This window comes from Onychostruthus taczanowskii, unplaced genomic scaffold (assembly GCF_017590055.1).
Source record: "Onychostruthus taczanowskii isolate IOZ18803 unplaced genomic scaffold, ASM1759005v1 scaffold6, whole genome shotgun sequence".
NCBI classification, from domain to species: domain Eukaryota; kingdom Metazoa; phylum Chordata; class Aves; order Passeriformes; family Passeridae; genus Onychostruthus; species Onychostruthus taczanowskii.
Window position 1 is genome coordinate 13,235,291 of NW_024503679.1, and position 26,015 is coordinate 13,261,305.

Sequence of the window (26,015 nt, forward strand, 5' to 3'; positions counted from 1 at the left end):
TGATTTGATTTACTTCAACTTAATGAAGCTGGTTGGAAAGAGCCTTGTAGAAATTACAAAATCTCCAGTAAATCTCCTTCTTGTACATACAATAGATGTCCACGGAACCCTTTTGTTAAACCAGTTTCTCAATCTTCTCTGTAAACAATGCCTCATTGTCTCGCTTCAAACTATCATCTGGTTTATCATACTGTAATCTTGTCATTTTGCAAGGACCAAAGTCAGGCATATTTAAGCAGGCGTGTGGGATCTGATTGCTGATTTGAGTGAAAACATTCAACTGCAGGAAAAACTGTTTATTTATTCAGAAATTCAGATTGATACTTTGGTAGTTTGGGGGTTTTTCTTTAGGTTTTTCCACGTGGAACTGATTTCTGTTCAGGAGACAGGGTGATATCTTCTTCTTTTTCTTCTTCTTTTTTTTTTTTTTTTTTTTTTTTTTTTTTTTTTGGTGTAGATATGTTTGGTTTCAGAATAATTTGTGTTAATTGTTTTGCTGGAGACATACCAAATGAAGGGATTTGGATGATCCAGTACCTATATATGTTGTGATGAGCTCTTTGTTTTGATAAATGCTGTTTGAAATGCAATAAACATTTGAGGTTAAGCTGATGCTTTTAATTTGTCTGGATTAGGAGATTTGTTTCACATTCTTTGCAAAATGCTGTGCTATAACATTTAGTATCTGACTAGGTAAGCAAGGACATCCCTTGGCAGTGCAGTGTAACCATTCACACTGGAGTTTGCTTGGAGTAAGGAGAGGAAGTGCATCTCCTGCTGCAGCAGGAAATGAGGTGAAGCCTCATCTCACCTGCCTGCAACTCTTTAGTGGGATTGCCTAGTCTCTACTTCAAGGAAAGAAGGGTTATGTACTCTTGCTGCACAGTCCACTTATGAAACTCTATATTCAGATTTGTCATGAGATTCTTAAAGCAAGACTATTTTTCTATGTTCATTTCCCTCTGCAAATTATCAGTTTTTACATTTTTAAACTATTTAATGTATAACATAGAAATTAAAAACGTACATTTTTACTTCAAGGTGTTTGTTTCAGGGCATTTGCAATCTAAAGTCTCTAAGACCAGAAGTCATTCAGAAGTTTATTCCAGTATAACTTTGGGTCTTTTGGGTGGTAGAATCATGGAGATAAGGGAATGTGAAGCATGTTCACTGACTGTACAGTGTATAGATAACTGGGTTTGACATGTTTGTACAAATGAAATATTTACTCACATTTGCCCAAACATGAGGTGCTGCTGAAGGTTTGGTTTTTGGAATATTCATGAATAGGACTGAGGACTTGGCTTCCCTATGGATCATTGTTAGTAAAAGTCAATCATGAAGCACACCTTGTGGGAAGGAAGCAAATAACTGAGTAAAGCACAGCTGGAAATGCCACACATCTTTCCTTTTTCTCTGCTTGAAAATCTCTGATTTTAACCTTCAGCCACAGCTCTACTTCCCCCTCAGTCACCTCCTGAGCCACCCACAAAGCAGAGTAGAGCCCAGGCTTTGTCCTGCTGCCCAGGGATCCCACTGGAGAGCCTGCCCAGCAGACCAGCACCCCTGTGCATGGTGCTCCCCTGGAAATTAAACTGGCTGCTGCTAATTCCCTGCCTGGGGTAAGAGCATAACTCCCTGAACTGGGCTGTCCCACTAGAAAACAGAGGCTTGCCATTTAATTTCCTGTGCTCTGTATGGGGCTATGTTTTATTTTATATTTTTAATTTGGAGGGCCTGATTCTGCAGGTGTTACCACAAGTGGAACTGGAGTTATTTTCCCATCAGACCAGTAGGTTCGCACCAGGAAGGACTTTGGCTTCTCTGGTACCTTGATTGAAAAATTGACAAAATACATTCTAACCAAACCTTAACCTTTAGATTTTCCAACCTTTAACTAAGCTGTTAGACTGTTTTGGAAATGCTACCTTTGGCTTTAGAGACTCTGGCATGTGTTAGTAGTGAATCCTCTTCTGATTTTAATATTGTGTGTTGTTTTATCTGTAAGGCTCCAGGTGTCAGGGCCCTGGTGCATCTATCCCTGTAAATCTCACAGAGTCTTGATAAGAATATCTGCTCCTCTGCATCCTGAGAGTTACCAGCTCAGAAGGAAGCTGAGATACTCCAAATTATTGTTGGTTTGTTGCAGATAGAGTGTTTTAATCATTCTCAAATTTGGGTCAATTAAGCCAGGTGAAATATGATTTTGGGATGAAGTATATCTGCCTGAGAGTTTATCAGAGGGGAAGACCCTCAGCAGTAACTGAGTAATTCAAGGTAAATGTGAGCAAAGGATATATTTATGATTAATGTAAATATTCACCAGCATTTAGAAATATTGTTGGAGTGAAAAAAAGAAAAGTATTTTGACATTAAAGCATTTTCAGTTTACTTTTCTCTGTGATGCTTTGACTGAGAACAACACAGCATTTCAAGAGAATTTAGAGGGTCATTTTGTTTTGCATGAAAGACCTGCTCAACTGACATAAATCATGAAACTGAGCACAGGGAAGCAGGAGATGGCATCCAGGTCTCAGTGTTTGCAACAGCACCAGCACCTGGGCGGGCACGAGTTCAAATTCTCAGCGTGGCTTTAACCTGAGGGCTGGTGATTCTTGTTAAATTTTACGTGAACGAACGTTGCCAGTCGGTTCCTGCATGTTGGATTGAACACCTGCAAATTCCCTCTGGGCTGAGCATGATGGTGTGCCTCTTGCAGAGAAAGAAAGTAAGAGCTGGAAGACTTGCTGGTGTAAAATTTGTGCTGATGTCCTAGTGCAACCAGCCATCTAAACTCTTGAGGACTTCTTGCAGAAGGGAGGTAGGGCAGCCTCATGGACTGGGCACATACATCTGGTTCTGGGTCTCACAGGGTCAGGTTTAGATGGTAACAGATCTTGCCTCTCATTCTTAATCATTGTCTGCTAGGTTGGCTCAGCCAGCACATTAAAAGAGTGGCTTTCAGCCCAAGAAGGAAGCAGAAGGTCCTGGCCCTCAGTGGTTTGGGGCATAGATGGATGGGTATGGGTAGGGAGCCTGTGCTAGGGAATGCTTCTCCAGGGAACCTAGGGACTGCTTAGCTGGGGATCTCTCCTCTGTGCTGGATTTCTTGTGATTAGGCTTTCAGCAGATAAAATTAATTTTTTTGCTGTCTATCTCTGCTTTTTGGTAAGTTCCTCTTATGGTGGGATAAAACATTAAATTCTGAGATGTCATCTACAAACTGAAGGTGATAAAACCCAAGGACTTGAGCCTGCTACTTCCAACTGCACAATCAGCCTCGATTCCCCTTCAGTCCCAAATGATCCAAATGCCTTCAGGACAGTGCAAAGTCTGCTCACCAGTAACGTTACAGTGCCTTCAGAGATGCTGGTGAATACCTAAATTTCATACTCAGTACTGGTAAATGAATATAAGGGGAGGGTGTCCTAGGGACACTACTCTTTATTTCTACCCTGGGTAATTTTTTTCAATGAAATCACATGGAAAGAAACAAACCAAATTATTTCCATTTCTTGAGTAAATGCTGCTACTTCTATCCTAACTGCTGTATGTGGAACATAAGATTTGACTGGTCTTTGATCTCTCACTATCACAATACTTTGGGTTTTAGCTTTCTATTTTTTTTATTTTTATTTTGTGCTGTTTTGGTGCATGGGTCTGGGTTTCATATAAGGGGATAGTAAAGTGTGGGTTTTCATATATGGGGATAGGGTCATTGATTTTATGGGCCTGTATCTGTACACAGCTAAACCACATATTTTTAACTTGCTCAGTACTGCCACCTTCCAAAGTAGAGAATATCTCTCATCCTCATTTTCAAGAGGAGATGCACAGTGGAAAGAGCATATGTTCCTACAGACAAAAAAAGCCTGTTAGATTCAGTGACTTGTGTGCTAAATTTTGGTTTGAACATGGCTGTCTGCTTTCTCCCTCCATCTTCTGTCTGTGGTCAGCTCGTTCCAGAGTGAGTGTCTGAAACCACACAGCAGCTACAACCTGAGAAGAAGGGCTGGGAGGGGGGTGAAATCTCCCTCCAGCTCTGGCAATAGACGACTTTACTGAAAGTCAATGCCATTCCCTTGCATTTATCACTGCCATTCTTGCTCTGCATATTTTTGGTATTCGCCATGCATTGTTAGCAGTGATTGTCATGTAATTAAATCACTGCTCATCACAAGAGCCTATTTTTATGCTGAGATAAGCATCAGAAGTCTGCTGCAGCGTCCCCCAGATCAATAAAGATGTTCCCTGTAGGATTACAAATAGTCTGGGGTTGTACAGGGCACTAGAATTAATTAGGAATGATTTCTCTTTTTCTTTTTTCTTTCAATACATTTTTAATTGTTTATCCATTTTCGATGGGCTTGTTTTTAACTCTACTGTGATGGCCCAGATGCTTCTGCTCAGACCTTTTGAGTAGGATATGATACCAATTTGGGCAATACCATTTGATGTAAGCAGTCACAATCATCATCATCTTTCCATAGCCATGTGTGACTGTTGCTTCAAAATATGTTTTTGAATGAGGTGTTTGCATCTCAGGCTTTGCACTTGAGATTACTGTTAAATGGGTTTATTAAATGATTGAACTTTGAGATCCAAACACAATGAGTAACCTTCAGGTGCTACCCTGAAGATTTTGGTATTTTGATCAGAAAGCCAGAGGGCAAGTGGAGAAACTCCAGCCATTTCCTGAAGGAGCATTTGCCCAGGGTCACTGAGCAAGTATGTGGCAGAAAAAGCCACCTGGATTATTTTGATTTAGGCTTTCCTAGTCTCAGCTGTCCACTGCATTGTTTTTACATTTTGTCCTGCTTGTGGGGCAAACTGGTTGTACCACTCTCCCGTGATCCATAGGAGCTGTGGGGTGTAAGACACTGTGTGGTGAGACAGAAGCTTCTGGAGAATTTCTATAAGCAGAGTGGGAATGTCCGTGAATGAATGAGGTGTAGGGAATGTAAAAGTCTTCTTTTCCCCTCCTCTTAAGTCAAACAGCTGAGTGGCTTGTCCTTCTGATCCAACATCATCAGAAATGGAAACAACTTCTTCCGCTGTGCTGGTGAGAGTGAGTTTGCCCTCTTTAAAGCACATGGAAAGAGTAGATTCCTTTCAGGGAATAGAAGCAGTGTCAGGATTCCTGTAGGTAAATATAACCACTTCTCTGCATGAAAAAGCAATGAGCTGTTGGGGTTTTGCACTTGCATTTCTGTACTAAAGTGGTGTTCTTCATGAGCTGCACCTGAAGTGCACTGGAATCAAATGCCTGTGGAGCTCAAAGGTCTTCAAAATCAGTCTTCAAAACTCTGTGAAAGGGATAAACAGTCACCAAATTTGCTGCTGATAAACTAGGTGCCCCTAATGCTGAGAGGATGATGATGTCCTGAAAGAGGATTCCTCACAGTTACACAGCATTCCATGGAAATGATTCTGCTGGTGTTAGGATTAGGGGCCCAGATCCACTACAGGAGAGAAGAAATACTTTAATTTAGACCCATTAAGACCGAAACTGTGTGAGTTTACTGCATCACAAACCAGCAGAAAGTGCCAGTGCCCAGAGCATGATGTGATGCAGCTCCTGACAGGCAGCCAAAACCCGTCTGCCCAGGGTTAGCATGGGGCAGCACAGAAGATCTGGCAGCTTCTGAGCATCTCTAGGTTAAAAGCTTGCTGAGAACACTCTGAATGAACATCTTTTCATAGAATCAGTCTATGAAAGCGCTCCTGCATGGGTCACATTCTGCAGCAGTGGCTTGTTCTGTCCTCCCCTGCAGCACTGAACACTAACAGTAGAAAGGGCACCATCATTCTGCTTGTGCCAGGAGAGCCTGGATGGTCCCAGCACTTGTTCCTGGCTTACCCCATGCAACAGTCTTACCCCATGCAACAGTCTTACTCCTTTTCTACTTGCCAGCTCCCTCCTTCCGCAGAGGGAAGGGGTTCTGGGGGATTTTGTTTGTCCCCTGAAGCTCTGAAGGGTTCAGGGGTGCAAGGTTTGAACGTGCTCAGAAAGTGAGGGGTCTGTGGAGTGGGATTTTGGCAGTTTTTCTATTGCATATGCAGAGTGTTAGGTTTCTTTGCAGGGAATCTCTTTCCAAAATTATTTTCTGTTTTCTCACATGTTCAGTCATTTCCATCATCACAGTGTGACTTGGATTAAGATAATTCAAAACAGGACATTCCTGTAAAAGCCTCAGAAATTTTTATGAGAAATAATTCTTCCTATTGCCAGATTGTGAGGTGAGTTTTTCAATTTTTTACTCTTATTATTAGAGTTCAGGTGTATGAGATAAATTTAACATTGTCATACCTTTTGACTGCAGATTTTTGGGGAACAGTTGGCATCCATACTACACTGAAATGCTCTATGTCATGGAAAACTGGATGACTTAACCAGAGGGGGGAAGTACACAGATTTTCAGTGGGAATTTGCCTTAAATTCAGTGAGCACCATCCCAGTCCCGCTGAAGTCAATGCTGTTTTTCTGAAATTAGCCCTGGACACCCTTGCTGAGTGGTGACCCCTGTGGCAGTTGCACGGTCGCCTCACAGATAATTTGCAAATTGCCCATGAACTGTGTCTGGTATGGTGCTAATTTACTGGCAAGGCCTGGGTACACGGATCCAACACCCTGCTCCAGGGGTGCTTCAGCCGTGCCCAGCAGCCAGTGTGGAGCTTTGATTGCTATGCAGCATGTCAGGAATATCTGATGGATGGGCTCAGCCTCCCTTTCACATGTGTTTAGACATCTCCAGCCAGGCCAGAATTTGCCAGATGACCACAGTGGGGAAGGCATCAGAAATATTTCCATAAATATAACCCCTCCACACCCCAAAAAATTTATCTAGTTTGTGCATGGATGTTACAAAACCCTTGTTCAGGGCTACAGGAAGTGGCTGGACATTATCTGTCCTGTGTTCCGGCTGGGTTTATTTTGGGGTGGTCAGAAAGGAAATCCTAGTGGAGAGGCGGGTGGAACATTTTTGTTGAGCTGAAGTGAAAAAGAAAAATACCTGGCCATTTGAAAGGGTTTGAACTCTTAGCATAAGGCTCTGGGAGATGGATGAATGGTCAGAGGGAGGTGACGGGCGGGTCAGAGGTCCTGTGGCATAACTCATCACTGTGAGAAATCCCTGTCTCCCAGTGAAAGTCTGAGGACTGGCTGGCAGCAGCGTGATCTGTGGCAGCCAATTCATCAGAAGGATTTCCCGTCTGAATATGCAGATGTGTGCACAATTATTTTACCTATCTTCACAAACAGAGCGCGTGTCCCTGCGCGCTTAAATAAATCTTGGCACTGTCCTTTCCAGGAGGCATTTTTGGGTTCAGCCTGGTTGCCTGCATCCTGCGGAGTTTTGTTCAGCAGAGTCCTTGCACACAGCCCGTCTCCTCTTCCCTTTCCGCTTCCCCTTCCTCCTCCTCCCATCCCACTGCAATCACTGCTGCCCAGACCCATCCTTCACTCGCACAAAACTGATTTCTGTTTATGGAGCAGCTGGCAGCAGCAAGGCTTGAGCACTGAGCGATGACTAAGAAACAAGCCCACTTTTCCCTTAGCTGTCAGGATCTTTTAGAAATAACACCCTCCTCTGAGGAAGTCAGAATAGCAACAGGAAAATAAGTAAAACCTATTATAAAACAGTTGTCCAAGAACTTAGGCACGGCGCGGGGTAGAGATCAATATGCTGTGAAGGTTAAATCTATTTTCACACTGTGTTCTATTTCACAGTTTAATGGTGTTTTAATGTGGCTGTCACTGAGCCCCCTTCATGTTATGCAGGTAGAGCCTTTACAAAGGAGAAATAACGTTGGCTTTACAAGCTTCACAGTAACATCTTATTTACCAGCTGAGATTTGATGCTTTCCTCTCTGGAGGTACACCAGGATTATTTTATTTTTTTTCTATTTTATTTTATTTTATTTTATTTTATTTTATTTTATTTTATTTGTTTTATTTTGTTTACTCCTTTTTTTTTTCCTTAAATTTTAGAAGCCATAATGTGGTGTTGCATTTGCAATAATTTTAGATGGCTTTTGGGGAATGCCTGTAGGGTTGGGAGCAGCAGGAGCATGTGTGTGCTTGTGTAGAAGGGACAGAAATATCTACTGCTGTTTATACAAGCTAAATACATGGAAGATATGCAGAATTCCCAGGCTTGTGTTTGCATCGAATTCACAGTAGTATATTTGAGTGCTTTAGCTTGAACTCAGCTGATGCTGGGATGTTGGATCAGATTTGGTAACAGCATGGAGGACAAAGTAAAGGTTCTGAGAAAGGATGGGGGGAAAGGAGAACTGATTTCAGTGGAAAGGATGGAATGAGAGAGTGAAGGAGCAAAGGCAAAGAAGGAAGTGAGGTATAAAATCCAGGGTATGTGCAGTGCTAAGCACACAGTCCTGTCCTCTGGGCTGAAGAAATTGATATTTCTAAGGCTCAACTCACACTCTTTGTTTAGAAGAGGAAGAAGGGGAAAAAACCACTGTTCTGCTTTAATTATCTCTCTTGAACTTCAGCTAGGGAAGGGAGAGGTTGGGATACCCCGGTCCAGGGGCACTGCTGGTTCTGTGCTGCCACACGGGAATGAGGCAGGCAGAGGCTCAGGTGTGCTGACCTGCTCAGGGGGGCTGCTCTGACAATCCTGCCCCTGCCTGTGGCTGAGCCAGCAGCTGGACAGCCCCTGGCCATTTACAGCCCTGCATTCTGCTCGGGCTGCATGCCCCCAGGTTTGCTCCCACCGACAGAGCCAGGTGAGCCACAGCCGAGCAGCTCCTCTGGCATTGCCACGAGTCAATCTGAGTGTCTGTGTTTTCCAGAGGGACTTGCTCCAGACGTCCTTGTATTGTGACTGAGGTGTGGAGCTGGGGGAGGACAAGCTGCTTATGCCAGTGGCTTCTCCTGTGTGATCTCTCTGCAGCCTTTGCCCTCAGCATCTCCCTTGCATCCCTGGGAGAGCATTCTCCTTTGCCTCCGTTGCCTTCCCACCTCTCATCTTCTGCTCCCTCAGCTGCTCTTTACCCTCCTCTTCCTTTGTCTCACAGCCAAATGACTTAACTCTGCACAGCCTCCTGGGAGGGGAAGGCTGCGAGAGGGGAATGCAGCAGAGGAGGAGATATGATATTAAATCATCTTAGGAGCAACTTATTAAAAACCTCACACTTCCCCTCCACTGGTCGCTTTGCCAGAGTAAAAACCTTTGCTCTGCCCAGGTCTACCGAGGGCAGATGCTTGTTGGAGGGTGAATTTTTAGACTTGCAGAGCATTGTCTTGGCTTAACCTGTGTATCCCACCACAGCAGAGATGTCTGCAATGTGTGTTTTGGCTTTGGTGTGAGCTGCCTGCTCTGAGTTCATCTCTTTCCCCCCTTCCGCTTTCCATTGTTGGAACAACAATCTTCTGCTGGATGCAGAGCTCAGCCATCCCTGTATTGTGGGGCCAAAACAAACTCTCTGCTAGCATGTTTTCCATCCTCCACAAGTTAAAATACCAGTGCTGAGAGCAGCTGCCCTCCCAGGTGGGGAGCCTGTTGTCCGAAAATCTAACGATTGACTTCATGGGGTAAAGCTTTCTCTCAAGCAATGCTGATGAGAAATGAATTTATATCCTTTGGAGGGCTCCAGTGGTTCCCTCCCCAACCACCACAGCCACCAAAGTGCAGCCTGGTGAACTGAAACATCAGATGGGGGGAAAAGAGAATTACTGAGCACCAGCCAGGGCAGAGCTCGTGGTCCTGTCCAAAGAGAGAACTGTGCAGGTTTGCTGGCACAGTCCATAGAAATTAATAGTTTTTAAAGTATAATTTAGATTTTTCCTTTATATAATCTGTTGATCAAGCTTGGAAAGTATTTTTCAGAACTTTGTGAAATGAACATTTGAAAATGCTAAATGCTGTCCCATGGAGATGTTGTCCTGATGGATTTATCATGAGCAACCTGAAATGCCATGGTCCTGGACTGAGGTAAAGAAGTTCTTCAGCTGTTCATAGCCAGTTCCACCTGCATTTCATGTAACATCCACTTGTAGAGATTATCTGCTTGGGGAGATTTTTGGCTTCTTGAGTACATTTTTGAAGTCATGTTTCTGCCACTGATGTTAACTAGTGGCTCCTTATATTTTACCAGTGTCTACAATCTTCTCACTTCACATAAAATTCTCTCCCTCTAAAATTGACCCTATAAAACACCCAAGATGCATCAGCACCACTGAAGCAATTTAAGTGAATCGAAATATCTGAAAAACATTGTTTAAAACCCTCACCTAGACCTGATGCTTTGTGAAATTTAGTGGAGTGTATACATTGGAGATACTTATAAAGATAAAATCAGTTCATAACCTGATAATAAGTACTGTGATACAAATTTATACATTTCTCTGAAATGCTGAGGCCTTCTTGCCATTTCTAAATTGGAAAGTCACAAACTTAGTTTTATGTTTTATTTACATCCCCAGCTACGTTTTATTGCAAGACTTTGGAAAATATTTTGTAACAGTGCAATAGTTCTGACAGTAAGTCAATGTAAGATATCACAGAAAAAAAATTCTCAACAATTATCCTTCCCACCCAAACCTTTTCTTAGAAGCAGTATTAGAAAACTTTAATGGCATTTTACTCCCACCATAGGCAAAAAGAGTTTTGTCATTGACTTGAAGGGAAGAAATGTTTAACCCCTTATTTTTGCATTAGCAGAGAGGAGTAGTTGAGTCGTTGGTGGATTTTGGATTGAAACTGAGTTATAATAAACTGGACCAGTTCCATTTAACCTGAATTGAGCAGCTCCACAGCTGAGGTTTTCTTTCTCTGCTTGCACCCCCCTCTAAAAATATCAGCCCAGGTGCCATCGTGATGCAGTGAAAAAGCAGAATTCAGTGATTATAAAGAAGTTGCTGCTGTGCTGCAGGCGATGCAGGGGCTGAAATGTGATATCCTGGCCCTGACACGGCTCCAACGGAGCTGTCAGGAAGGTCAGGATTTCAGTGACGTGTCTGTGCAGTTCCAGTGCTCGCTGCACTCCCTTCTCCCGCTCTGTTCTTTCCTTTCCAAGCTCTGGAGCAAGCACATCCTCTCAACAGACCTCCCTGGATTAACAAATGTAGGTAATAAATAAAAGGGAGAGTTTCAAAGTCAGAAATTTCCTGCAAAGCCTTGTGGAAGGGGATGTATTTTGGAGCGTGGAGGCCGTTCTGGATCCTTGAGCTTTCTCTCACAGCTCTCTTTTCCATGCTGAAAGTCTTGTACCTTTTCTTTTTTTAGAAGATTTGCTAATTCTCTTCTCACCCTCTGTCCACCTGCCAATTCTTCTCACAGTTTTTGCATTAAATGACACATTTACAAGGTGTGATTGACCAGGTCCAGGTCTGAAATTCAGTCCATTACATTTAAAACTCTGATTCATGACTGCAAAATTATATCAACCCAAGTGCAAATTAGATAAACTCAGGATACCAGTTCTCACCTGAATTTCAGCTTTACTTGAGAGCATCAAGTCATTGTCTGCACTTCTGCTGTGGGAACTCAGTGTGGGCTGCAATATCAGTCTGAGGAATTGGAGATGCAGCAGGGTTAACTCCTCTTGAAATGGATCTGAGAAGATTGCCCAGGTCACACAAGACAGCTGTGACATGTCTAGGGATCAAGTTGTGGACTTTTGTAACCATGATAGCATCTGTTTGAGCAGATTACTGATTTTGTTTTTTTTTTTTTTGCCACTCACAAACCCATACAACATTACCAATGGAGATGAGGATTTCTGTATAATTCTGAGTCTGTGAGAATGGGCTTGATCATCACACCAGAGTTTTTGGATGTACATCCATATTTCTTTTCAGGTTCACATGCTTAATGGTTTATTTGAAACCCGTTGCATACTTTTTGTCTTTGTCTTTAGTGAAATATTTACATTTATTCAGTGAACACTGAACAAAGTCACAAAGATTAATAAATACTTAAAAAAAGGAAAAATATCCCCCATATCCACATCCAAAGCCAGTAATTTCAAGCAACCTTTTTTTTTTTAAGACATATATTTCTACAGCCTCTTTACTAGTGCTATTTTTCCAGATTTGGTCTTCAGGTTAAGCTGGACTTCACTGTGTTGTGGACCCATCTTGCAGTTCTGCCATCTGATGCCCAGGAGTAGAACAGCCAAGAGCTTCTGCCTAGAAGCAGGTGATGGACTGGAGCAGCTTTTATCCCGCTGGTGAGTGTCCTGTATAATGAAGTGTGTGTGATGACATGAAACATCTTATTTTCATCCCTTACTTTGTCCATTGTTGCTTGTTTCTGAACTTGGTAATGATTGCAAAGCAGCAGCTGGGAAAACAGTCAAATCTCGAGTAATACATGGAGGATTTTAGGCATTGCTAAAATCAAAAGAAGCAATGGGCCAATCTCAAAGAAATCACCTGCAAAACATCAAATGGCCAGAAGGATTTTAAATGGCCATTTATTCCAGGAACTGGTAGCTTTTGTGCAATCATACTTAGATGTGTCATCAAGTTCAGAGGGAGAAGTCCCACTCTTAGCAGGAGTGTTAGTAAACAGCTGAGCCAAGGTAATATCTTTTATTTGACACACTAATCTCAGTTGTGGGCAAGGAGACAAGCTCTCAAGTATTGAAGCCTGTTGTCAGGTCTGAGACAACACAATGGTTTTCTGGTTGCAGCTCTCAAGTTCAGGATTGATCGTGTCTGATTCTACCTCAACACATACAACCACTACAAGGAGCTGCAGATCTCTTTTTGTGGGAGTTTCTACTGGAAACACAGTTCTTCAATTAAATTCTTTAAGAATGAAGAATTATTCACAGCTGCTGGATTATGAACAGGACACAGCCTAAAAATGAATCTAACTTTGACTTTCTGTCTGTTTCTTAGCAAACTGGTCATGTGTTTTCCCAGCAGGATTGCTGGAGTGAAAGTGTCCACTGTGTTCTGGCCCAGTGTAATCTGCATTTCTAATTAAGGCTATTTGCAAGTCCAGTTATCTGACATGTGCAAATAACAAATAATAAAGCAATGAGAAAGTAGCAATCTGCAATGAAACCTTTGTTTTAAACTTCCTTCTTTTATCTTCTCTCATATAAATGTCAAGTGCACAAAGGATGCCTTGGCAATGGCACTCACTGCTGCAGAGGATTGGGGCACTTTGGTTATTCTGATCTCTTTCCATCCCTAGGGAGTTCCCATTTGGGCACAGGGTGTTTGACAGAAATGGCTCTGTGTACTTGTATATCCTGCTGGTTTGGGGTAGTTCAGCATTTTCAGGGCTGGGTCTGCAGCTGCAATTTGGCTTCCATTCACCTTAATGATCCTTCCTCCTTGGAGCTCTCCATGGTTTGTTCAGGGGCTGGGCAGAAGCATCACCAGGTTCAAAACCAGAGCTTCCTAAATTTACTCACTTTTCAGGTTTCCAGGCTTTGCTCTCTAACCTCTCTTGGAAAGAGAAGTGGATTTTGAAACTCCTAAAACAGTTTATACTTCCAGACTTTTTTTTTTTTTCCCCCAGACCTTTGTTTTTCTCATAATTTGACACATTTTTGCAAACAGTCCCTGCTTTCACCTGAAGTCTCACATAGAAACTGAGCTTGTTTCACCTGCCTTGCCACCCTTCCTGCTTGGTACCTCAGTGTCTTTGGCTCTGATGTTTCTGCCCATGTACCACACTCTTGAAGCCCCAGGCTGGCTGAGAGACATCCAGCCTGCCCCACTGCTTAGGCTGGTTACCTCTGATTTGGGAACTGCTCTGAGATAGGAGAAAATGAGGTGGAAACCAAATCTCCAAAGGTGTGAATTGTCAAGGGAAAGGTGCATTATCTAACACAATGTATACATGTGTTGAGAAGTTGCAACAGGTTTGTCTAAAACATGAATTGCTTTTAAAAAGCAAGAAAATTTCAAGCTCTGGGTTTTTTTAGGATCCTTCTCACTGCTAAACCTTTAGCAGTCCCTTCTTTCTGTTATTCATGATTTCTTCACTGTTCTCATATGAGGTTCATGATGATTTTTGATTTTAGAAGACAGCGCTATAAAAAGCAATTAAAAAAGTCAAAATATCAATAGACTTGTGATATATAACCACAAGACTTGGCAATACTTCATTTTCCTTCAAATTTAGTGTCTTCTTCTCATGCACAGGTTTTCTCAGATTTCTTTTGTGAGGATGCAAGTCTGGAGCTCTGATTTTGCTGGGCATAGAATAGAAAGAAGAAGAGAGGAACAGTGGACCTCTGCTATGATGGGGAAACCTAATTTTTGTCTCAGTCCTTTGACTGAGTAAATGTTGGCTGGATGGAGGAGCTTGCTCCTGTGGTCAGATGGAGGAAAGCTGGAATGGGATATTTGACCTGAGAGCTCTTTCTGTGAAGAGACAAGAAAGAAAACTGGAGGGAAACATTCAGAAAAGAGGTAAATAACCTGAGAAGTGTTTAGTTTTTGTCCTGTTTGGCCTTTTTTGTCTGTTCATTTTTGTATTACTCTGTCCATTCCTTGTTTTTGTTGCTCCCAAAGTGTACCCAACACAGCACCATTTGTCCCTTTCATGATTCCCTCTACCTTTGGGCACTACCTTGGGCACTACAATTTGCAGAACAGGATGATAGATCCATTTTAGTAATTTCTCACCTTATGCCTCTTTCCATGGTCTAAAATTCAGCAGGATCTCATCTCTGGTGTGATTCGTAGCCAGGATGACAAGAACACAGCTGGAGGCTGCAGTATGCAACAGGTATGAAAGGGAAGGGAAATATTTTATGCTGCTGTTATCACCAAAAATAGGTCTGTAAGACCAATGATGGAAACCATCAAAATTAAATACAAGTAAGAGAGAGCACAGGTGAATCTTATTCTTTTATTAGCTGCAGAGAAATAAATGTTAGGGACAGATAATCCCAACCTGTGACATGCAGCTTTTATTTTTTTCAATATAATATTAAAACAACACCATGTAAAAGGAGAATTTACTTCTTCTTCCAGTCACTGCAGAAGCCCAGACCAAGACAAACCACGTATGAGCCTTGGCAGGTCAGACCTGAGCAAGTCTCAGCCACTCTGTGAGGACAGGGAGAGCCCAGCTCCCCTACCCAGCACTGGGTGCAGGGGGGTGAAGAGTTCTGAGATCCTCTGACTGGGAAAGGTCAGGAGAGCATCGCCGTCTCTTCCAGGAGCTCCAGCACCAAGGGGAAAAATAAATCACACAAAGTTTAAATAGGAAACCGCAGCTGCTGTCAGATTAAATCTGTTACAAGTGCATTCCACTGCCTTGCTGAACAGTGTTTTATTTCACACCTCAAAATGTGAGGCCCTGTGCCATGGACTTGCTCCTTTTTCCCTATTCCCCCTAGATGACTTAACAAGCTGAAAGTGCAGCTGGAAATTAATGCTTCCTGTCTTTTAAAATAATGTGACATTGAAATCCTGGTATTTAATGCGTTGGCATTTAGCATGCCACAATATTTCAGTTACTTTGCAGTGGTTGGGGTGCAGAAGTGTTATTACAGCTGTTCTGAAATTCTGACAAAGAGGTGCATTTTTTTTTTTTTTTTTTTTTTTTTTGTTTCTTTTTTTCTCTACTCTGTCCCACCATAATTGCTTTTTGCTGCATCTCTGAACCGTAACCATGGCGATCTGCCACATTCATCAGAGGACCCTCTTGTTGTTTTGCTTGTGTGAATGTAAGAAGGGAAAAAAATAAAAAAATAGAAAAAAGAAAGAGGAGGCATATGATATTTACAGAACTTTCCCCAAAAAAGCACAGATTTTTCTTTTTTTTAATCCCCCTCCCCTCCTTTTTTTTTTTCCTTTTCCTAAAGACAGAAGCTGCATTGGAGAAGTGGCCTGGCCAAAACACCAAGGACTTGTTCATAGCCTAAAAAAGGGAGAGGAGGAGTCTGGGTCTGGAGGTGTCACTCTGTGGAGAACAAGCTTCAATGACTGGAGCTTTCAAGCGATTCCCCCCTGAAAGGAGGAATTGTTATGTGCAGAAAGGGCAGGAAAGGTTGACCCTTTTCCATTTCTGTCTGATGACAAGCTGGTCCTTGTTTGGTGAACAAGTTCATGCAGAACACCATTACCATAAACTCATGCCACTTCTGACTGGGGTAGGAGAAACTGCTTGGATTTGGACAGGAGCTGCCCTTTCCTGGGTTTGCTGGGTACATGGTCTGTTCCTCATGCCATGGATGGTGAGGAAGGAGAGATGTTGAAATCACTGTGATGAGGCAGGCAAGGTGTGAAGGGGAAGGGAAATGTTCTTGCTCTGACATGCTTTTCTACCTCTGACACCTTAGTGTACTTCTTTTTGACTGCTTCAAGGATCTTTGGAAATCAGACTGGAGACTTCAATGTAGAGGGACTTGGGCAGTTCATCTTTGCTCCTGTTCTGGAGCTACTTCAAAGGGATAGGAAAGTGTCTGACATCCCAAGTGTCATTTGACAAGCTTTGCCCACCCAATCCATCACTTTTGGTGGACTCTTCAAGACACAAGGAAAGAAAAGCTAGCAGTGCTTGTCAGAGGGTCTTCGTGGGAGCCTGTCGTGTGGAGCATGGGACATGGCATAACTTCCAGTGTCCAGTGTGTCACATGAGATGGCTGGGGATGAGGGTTTGGTGTCCTGCAAAACCTGGCTGGTTCAGCTATAGAAGAGATTTGTCCCCCTGTAGAGGTAACAGCTCATTTCCATGGAGCAGAAACAGCTACCTGACATTATTTTGCTATCCTTCGACATGACAACCTGGAGCAGAGTGATGAAGCAGCTGTGCTCTGGATCCTATGGCAGCACTCACAGGGTGATTTTGAGAGATTTCCTAAATGTCCTTGCTGTGGCAGTCATCTGCAGCAATACCCAATTGTCTTGTAAACCGGTAGCTCTTGACACAAAGCTTCATCTGAATGAATAATTGCGTGTCCCAAGGCTGTAAGTTGTTGTAATCAGGGACTGGGCTTTGTTTTGGCTTTACATCATTTGGCACAGGGGCTCTGGTGTCTGGGACTTCAGAGCAGCAACAGGCGGGTGCAATTCACCCCCAAGGCCAGTTTGAAACTCCTTCAGTCTTGTGTTTGTGCCCTGCCATGGGTGGTAGTGCTCACCAGCACTGACTGTGGAACTGTGGCAATTAGGGGAGCTTTTCTGCTCCTCCTTTTCTCTCTCTCACCAGCTGTACCTTCTCTAACTTCCTCACATAGTGGAAGCTCCACTCACTCCCTCACCACCTCAGCAGTGGTTCTGGTGGGCCAGAACCTCCGTGTGTGCTGCCAGTGCCCCAGTTCCCAGACTGGGATCTCAGCACACACCCAGCCCATGTCTGAGGTTTCCGCCAGCTCGCTGGCCCGTGCTGGCGCCGGCCAAAGCAGGGCACACATCCCTCCTGCCATCAGCACAGAAAGCCTGGAGGAGGCAGGAAGGTTCCTCAGGCAAAGCTGCTCATTGACGTGCCTCAGCGTGGGCATTTGCTGGCGAGGCAGAGCCACCAGAGCATTGCTCAGTGACCTGAGAGGTATTTGGTTAGAAAATGTCTGCTTCTGTTCTCGTCTGGGAGCCATTTGATCCGTCCCCAAAGATGCAGCATAGGAAAGGCCCTGGGGCCCTCCCATGGGTGACAATGGGTATGTTGGGGTCTGCAGAGCAAAACGGGCTGTCTACAAGTCAAAAAGTCTTAGAGACCCGTTTGTAGGTGGGATTGTCAATATAGAATAACAAAGCGAAAAGCACTCCAGGCTAAATGTTATCAGAGATTATTTTTAACTTTATTTTTACTGTTTCTGATGTGTTCTTCAATCTGTCTTGTTGATGTTTATTTTTCTGTTTGCAGTAAGGGTCATATGTCATGCCTCCCTTGCATCAGGTGCCATACAACCCTGTACTGTCCTTCCCACAAACAGTTCACAAAGTCTTTCTGTGAGGACGAGCCCTCACTGGCTCTGCAGTCACTGACTTGTACATGCCCTGTAACAGGAGTTTCTTTAGAGGCTGGAGGATTCCTTATGTCTCTCATGAACCTCTTAATTGGAGGTAAATCAGGACATAAAAGGTGAAATAATATTTAAAATATTTTCCATAATCAAAATTAATAATAATTATAAATACCTCAAAATCCTCCAAGTAAATTTATATTTGGATATTTAATATAAGGAAGCTTATTTGCCCTGGAGCTGTTTTCTTGCTTTCTGCCCCTTTTTTCCACATGCTTCCTCCACATTCTTTAAAAACCTGGGACCTAAACAGTAAACTTAAAATAAGTTTTCAGTTATTTATCAACCATAATGTAGAACTTTCAAAATGCTGAAAATTCCCTGCTGAATTCTGAAGAAGTGTTTGTCTAAGGAAGAATGCTCTGTATGTTGTTTGTAGGGGGCAATCAGAGGACAAAGGCAGAACCTTTTTTATGAGTAGGACCTGCACTAAATCTTGTTCCACAATGCTCAGTTAAGGATTCATTGAGTACATGTCTGTAGATGTAGAAACCTACTAGTGAAAATAGATATAAAGTTACTGACTAAATGACTTGAAAAGAGGTAAATTAAGTGATGAACAATAAATAGTGAAATAGCAACTTTTTACTCAACAACTGTCTTAACTTTTTTTTTTACAAGGAAAATAGGACAATGAAGGAGCTGTGTAAGGTCCCACTGGACCATGTGAGGTCCATCCTGGGAAAATGCAGGAGCTCTGGGAATGCAGCATCTCATCTCAAGGAAAAATGGCCACAGGATGAGGGGGGCTTTGGAGATAGATGTGAATGTGATATGAGCCTGAGGTGCCAATTTAAATTTAACTTTTTCCCCTAGAAGTGAGCAATGCCTGGAGTTTTCAGCCTCCTGCAGATGAAAAACAATAAAGAGATTCTATGGGGATGTGTCTTGGTGGGACAAGAAAGGTGCTGTTTCCATATTGCTGATCTCTGAGGGAATTGTTCCAGTGTAAGGTAGGTTCTGAGCCACAAATGACTTTCATTTTTTCCAGCTCTATTTTGGTTGTTATGGCTGAACACAAAATAGGGCTCAGCAGGGCCATTTGGTGGAGCTGCCATAGGCTTGAGCTTTCCACACAGCAACACTGCAGCGGTCTGTGTGATGAGCACCACAAACTGCAATGCCAGGTACAGCCAATGGAACTCAGAGCTGAAAACTGAATATTTTTAATTAAAATCCACATCTGCAAGCCGCTCGCTGAGAGGCAGGGTTTGGCTGCTGAGCTCTGTTGCCATGCTGGGATCACCAGTACCAGGGATGGTAATTCCAGAGGGGCAGCCAGCAGATCTCACTGGTTAATATTTAAAAAGGTGCTGGTGCCCAGTGGAAAATGTTTTGTGAAATTCCCTGTCAGGAGAGATTGTATCTGCTTGTGTGAAGTGTCACAGGTTGGGAGCATAGCTCTCCTTTCTGTCAGGGGCAAGCCTGGCCTTGATGAAGGTTCCAAGGTGCCTTGGAGCTCTTTTGATGCAATGGCCACTGAATTTTTTGTTATGTCAGCAGTGTGCCATGAGCTCAAGCTAAGCCATCCTCAAAGTTCCTCTGAATTCCTCTGACTGTTCTTTCTGTGGCCTTGGATAACATCCCCTGACCATCTCTCTCTTTTTATGTAGGATAGACATGTTCTCTTGCCTTGGATAGATGGAAAATGTGCTGGTAGGGTTACAAGCCAGGGGTTTGTCCTGCACATCCCACATGCCCCACACTGCTGCTGCCTCTCCACTTGCCCCCCTGATGCCTCACATCACCCCCTGAGCAGGGCTTGTGTCTCTGTGGGGTCCTCTAGAGCTGGAAACATCTGCCAGGAGAAGTTTCATTTCACCATCTCTTTTTGTTTTTAATGGAATAACTGAATCAGTCTCACACCATCCTTCCTTATTCAGCTACAGAGGCAAGGAACAGCCAATGAGGAGTTAATTACATTCCTCTGCACCTCTCTATGTTATAGGCCGTGAGAGAGCAGGTTTGAAGCCTGTTAGCAATGATTTCAAAGCCAGAAAATAGAGCAGCATATTCATACCTGGTTAATGTGCCTCAGCACTCATCAGCATTTAGCAACCCCCCACTCTGCTTTTACTGCTGTGTCGGTTTTCTATGCAAATAGATCTAAAAGTATGTTTTTCCTGAAAAACAAAAAACAACAAAACCTGTATCCTAATATCTTTTAGCAGGCAAGGAATAACATCAAGTGGCAGATTAAGAAAAACATGCCAGAAATATTTAGAAAGGCTTTGGGGAAGGGAAAAGCTAGAGCTTTCTGTTCAGTTCCTAAATTTCAGGTTTGTTGTTTCGGTTTGTGTCTGCTTAAATGGAGAACAGGAGTGGCAAGAGAGAGATGAGAATTTACAGACTTTGAGCATGAAGATCTCAGCAAGACAAAAGCTTGTCACCATCATATGTCTTCCCAATCAGTTTGGAAGCAAGACTTAATCAGCTGAGACAGTCTGAACAAACAGGGTTATCGTTCAGCCTTCTCTAAAAGTGGCCAGATTAATACTTAATTCTGCAAAACAAGAAGTGAAGTTTGGAGAGGCCAGCCCACCTTGGAGAAGTGTGGCTGTCAGTGCTACAGAGCAGGCAGTGAAACACGAATGGTCAGGTTCACTTTTGTTTAAAATCAATTTCATTTGCTCTAACGCAACCCAGCTTGTGTTTGCATTTTCGTAATGGCTGGGAATAATTCATTCTCTCTCAATTTAACAAATCTCTCACTCTCTCGTCACTCTAACGAAACCCCCAAGTTTTATTAAAAAAATTACTTTGACACCAAATTAACTCAAGATTTTAAACCAGTCGTCAGTGTGCCTTTAAGTCAAATCCTCTTTCCACTTTTAGCACAGACGCATGAAAGAGGAGGCTGCTGTTCCTCCATGAGCATGGGGGAAGATTGAGTTGTGTGTGGGAGGACAGAACAGGAGAATACTCCAGTTACTTGGGCCACTCCTCCGGCAAAATTAATAAGTATTGTTAGAAAGTACTTTGCAGGGTAAAAAAAAAAAAAAAATTAAGCTCCTAAGTGTAGTCGAATGATGGGGCTGAGCTGGCAATAATAATAATTAAGGGGAAAAAAGAATTGAAAAAAGGTGGCTAATTTTCTCCACCATTCAGACTTATTCTGGGGAAACAGGAGATAGCGCTTTTGTCGCTGTTTCCAAACTGGATAAATCACCCAATCTACAAGCCATAACAAATCTTTTTTCTGTTCCAGCTCTTTCTGAAATTATTTTTCCTCCAGAGAGGGAGGATTGCAGCCCCAAACTTGATTCTGAGGGGTCCAGGATATTCAAGCCTTCAAAGGTCATTCAGACACAAACTAAGACAGACCATCTAGCAAGCATGTGGGGATTGAGTTCAAAATCAAATCTAGGTACTACAAATACCCTGAAGAATTTTCTTTCCATTTTCTATTTTGCCCCATCACTCATATATTGTACTATTGAGTTATCTAAAGAAATAAAGCATGTTTATGTCATCTAGGTATATTCAGCAAACTTTATTCCTCTCTCAAGAGTTCATCCATCAGTTTCAGCCTCCATCTAAGCTGGGGACATGTGGATCTGTAAGTAAGTATATCACTGCATCTTTCTACATCCTGTTCATTATGATGGCTGATCAGCAATTTGGGCTCAAAGAAAGGCACAAACTGGACCCAGACAAGCCCCACAGGCCTGTTAGAAGACAAAAAGGGTGAGGAGGGGATAAATCCTTTTTGCTCTCCAGAAGTAACCACAGAAACCTGATGCATAAGATAAATACAATGCAAATAAGGAGGAATCCAGTCTCCTTTCAGCCCTTTGGGGTTATACTGACATGCAGGATTCATGTCTCCTTGGCAATACAGCCTCTTTCAAAGGCTTATCAAATTTCAGTTCCGATTCCCTTGTGTTTAATTTTAGAAAATGATAACAGAGTTTCAGTACTCAAATAATAAATACTTGTGTTGTTTTATTTTCATGGTGAGATTATTCTTGGTTGATCTATAATTAACTGATCTAGTTCAAATGCTGCCCTTCAAATTACATAATCTTTCTTTACTGTTCCCCTGGTCTCACCATCCTGAATCTTGAATGCATTTAAGAAGAATCATCATAGGCTCTTTTCAATCTTTAGGTGTGTAAATATGACAAAGTCCTTTAACCTCTTCATGAGGGAGCCAGTGTATTCCTGTCACATATTCATACCCTGCTCTGCACTTGTCCCAGTAAGGTGTCTTTTCTTAAATACCAGGACTAGATGCAATATTTGTACAAGTTTTCATCAATGCTTTGAGCATTGATAGCTTTATATCAAAACCACCTCTCCTAGCACAGTCTAGCCATTTCCTGAATGACCAATAAGCCAGATTCCTTCTTTCCTTTGTGGCACCTATTGGATTACTTTTTTCCAAGCTTTTGGCATCTCTCTTTCCAGAACCTGGTGAATCTTTGGAAGAGTACAGATGTGAAAATTCCACTTTGAGGAAGCCAGAGCTTTGGTTGTTGACCTTTTCCTGTTGGCAAAATCTTAAAACTCCATTTCTACTTGGAATCTCTTCAGCCATTTTCTGCACAACTTGTGCTCCAGGCAGAGCAGGGCTTTTTTCTGTGCCTCGACAGAACTGGTAAGATGAATACAAATCCCATGGCCGTGATGATAATAATAATGGTAATAGTAATAATACCTGCATGGTAGTCTAGGTGAGCCCCTCTTAACCCTGTTTTCCTCATGTGTTTCCAAACCAGCAGATGAAAAGGGATTTGCAAATGCAATGAGAGCATTTAATTGCTTAGCCATACTCTAAGCAGTTTTTGCTACTGAGTTTTGCAAAAGTACAAGTCAAATTTGTGTTGCCTATCAGGTTTCCTAACAGCCACAACACAAGTTGAAGCAAGTGGTGGGGACTGTGGGAATTGCTCAGGTGGTGCTTCAGCAGCTCCAGGGTGGTTCCCCTGTGTGTGGTAAGGTCAGGCCAGTGGAGACTGTCCTAAGTCATAATTCACTTTTAGATCAAAGATCATATTTTGAGATGAAGAATGCAATTATGAATAGTTTATAAACTGTTAGTAAATTATTAATAGAGAAGAATACCCAAGTCATGAATAACATGTTATAGATTATTTAAAGCCTATCAGTTCTAGTAGTGTAGATGAATATAAACCTGGCTAATAAGCACAGTATTGAACACCCCATAACAATCGATTCACTCATTATTGATATATCTATTACTGCCTTATTAATGTGTTGTTCACTATTTATGTGATTGCTCGGGCAGTAAATTAATCTGATTTCTTTTTAAACAATCATTTATTTGGAAAAAATCATTCTTCTGCACTCTGAATTCGGAATTTGTTAAAGAATACACGTGAGCACCTTTTTGTTCCTGTAGTAAATTAAAAATATTTGACTGTTTATAATGGCTATCCAAAATGTGGTATTTCCTCTGCCACTGCTATCAAAACCCCTTTCCATAAACTAATCAAATTAATGTGCAGCCAAGGCAGAAAACTAAAATAATTATGTTGATCTAGGGTTTTGAAAGGAAAAAATTGACAAGCACAAAGTTATCAGGCCTGTTGGAAGTGTGGTGCATGTGGGAATACCCTCGTGAGATGGGTGGGATCTTCAGCTTTGGTTGTACATAGCATTGTCTGAGCACAGCTCCAGGGGTAACACCGAGGAAGGAGTTGGTGGGGTGAATATCAGGAAGCATTTCCTGGCATTGAAGTCTGTCGGGTGGTGGAATGGTCTCCCTGGAGAAATGGAGGAAGTCCTGTTGCTAGAGTCAATTAAAGGCTAGTCTAGACAAACCCTCCATTAGGATATGCTCCCAAGGAGCATCCTTGTAGACAGAGAGGGAAATGACATGAGGGATGGGAAAATGACCTCATCCATCTCTGTCACCTTTAAAATGCAGAGGCTATGTTGGTGTTGGCTACCACTCCACAGAGGATGCCAGTAAAGATATTAATCGTTGAGGTGGTTTTGTGATAGGGCTGGGAAGGAGACAGTAAATATCAGTGACTCATAAGAACTGGCAAAAAGGACCTCTTGATGTGTCTTTTGATCACTATTTTTGTGGTGAGGTCTGTATAATAATCAATCACATGGGAAAAGCTATTTGGTCCATTTATAGTGCCCAATCAGGTAGCATTTGGATTTCATCATCATGAAAGATAACAGAAGAAAAAAGATTAAATTGCAGTACACCTGAAAACATTGGAGTGTCGTCCACTGGAGACAGTCATCTTGTCTCCATCCAGAGCTGCATTCCTCTAGAAATAATGCTGCAGCATAATCAATAAAAGGAGCTCAACTCCACCTGGGTAATGGGAAAGGGCTTTATTTTATCTCTCTCGGTGCACCTTGGCCCTGTGGTCTGTGGCAGCATCAGCAGCTGCTTGGTGGCCCTTGCTGCCACAAAGCTGCCACCCCGGTGGGAGGTGGGACACCCACCAGCAGAATGTCCCTGGCAGAGCAGGAGGGCTCTGGGGACAGCTCTGCCCTCTCCATCCTGGTGCCTGGCAGATGGGGCACAATCAAGGACCCCGTCTGCCTGCCTGGCAATGAGGTATTGGAGCAGCTCCCTGTTGCTTTTGTGGGCACCATAAATATGATCAGATTTAGGGGCTGCTCCAATTTATACAGCACTGGTGCCTCCAAGACAGCTGGAAAGCAAGAACGGCTTTAAAGCATCACAGAGATGTACCAAATAAGTGCTTAGCTCAAAAAACTGTCCCGATGCCTCATGCAGACTGACAAGGGTCTGTCAAAATCTACCTGTGCAGAAGAACAGGGAGGAGATAATGATGGTTTTTACCTTGCTAAGGTAGGAATTATTTTCATCCTGTGCAATAAAAGCTTAATGGTGTACATGCAAGGCACAGCTGTACAATTCATCTCATAGTCAGAATGTTATCCTGAAAATTAGGTTTTAGTTAACAAAGCACACAGCAATTCTCCCCTCATCTGACAGCTAGAAGTCCTGAACAACCAGGTAGGGAAGGCAGGCTGGGAGTAATTTTCTTCCTCTCACAAAACATAAATTGCTTTTGACTATTTATTTGTTTGTTTTTTAGGTATTTATTTATTTATTTATTTTTGAGTTTCCAAGGTCATTAAAAATGAATGTAGGCCTTTAAATTTCTAAATACCAGAGGAGCTCCCATTAGCTTTCATCCTCCTGTCAGTGTCTTTTTTCAGGAATATTGAAGCCACAGATGCGGAGGAAATGCGCCCAGTCGGTAGATAACGCCTGACTGGCCTCTGACCCTGGGGTTAAACTGCTGTCTGGGCTCTGCAGACCAGTATCCCCCTTCCCAGGGATGGAAAGCTGCCAGCCAGCTGTCAGCGTGCCAGGGCATTGCATGCAGCACAGGGACACGAGGATATGATATCTTTTTAATGTCCCTTCCTTTCATGCCCCTCTGCGTTCGCAGGGACGGAGGGGATTGTGTGAGCTGGTGCTGAGCCTCCCATCAGTTGTGTTTTCATAGCTGCCAAATAAATCTGATTAGTTTGTCTGCATTCCCGGGAAAGTAAATCTGCTGTTTATCGCCGGGTCCATCAAATCCTGGTTATTTCAACTAATGCTTGTTAAGGCATATTATTATTTATTTTCCTTATTGTGCAATAGCCACAAGGATTTTTACAGTCTGTTGAATTATAGGTAAATGGATGGTTTATCAAGCTAATACAATGAGACTGGTAAGGCAGAGCCAGGCTCTCTGAGCCTCTGGTTCAATAAGGGAAGGGACAGAATGACAGATTCATGTAGCTTTGATTTGGTCCTGATGGCACTAAGGACGGAGGAGTGATTGTTTTTGTTGGAGCTGGGCAAGTCACCAAAGTGGTTTTTGAGGGGTCTTTGACTGCCCTGCTTGCTACAGTCCCCCCATGACCTGCTGCAGGACAGCTTCTGCCTGAAATCTGTAACCAGAACATGCCTTTCCCAAACCCTGGGTATGCTACAGCATCATTAACACCACCTCAAGCTGGCTCAGGTTGGGTATCAGAGAATGAGGGACACTTTCCTTACAGTCCATTATTACAGTGATGCTTGCTGCTGCAATGGT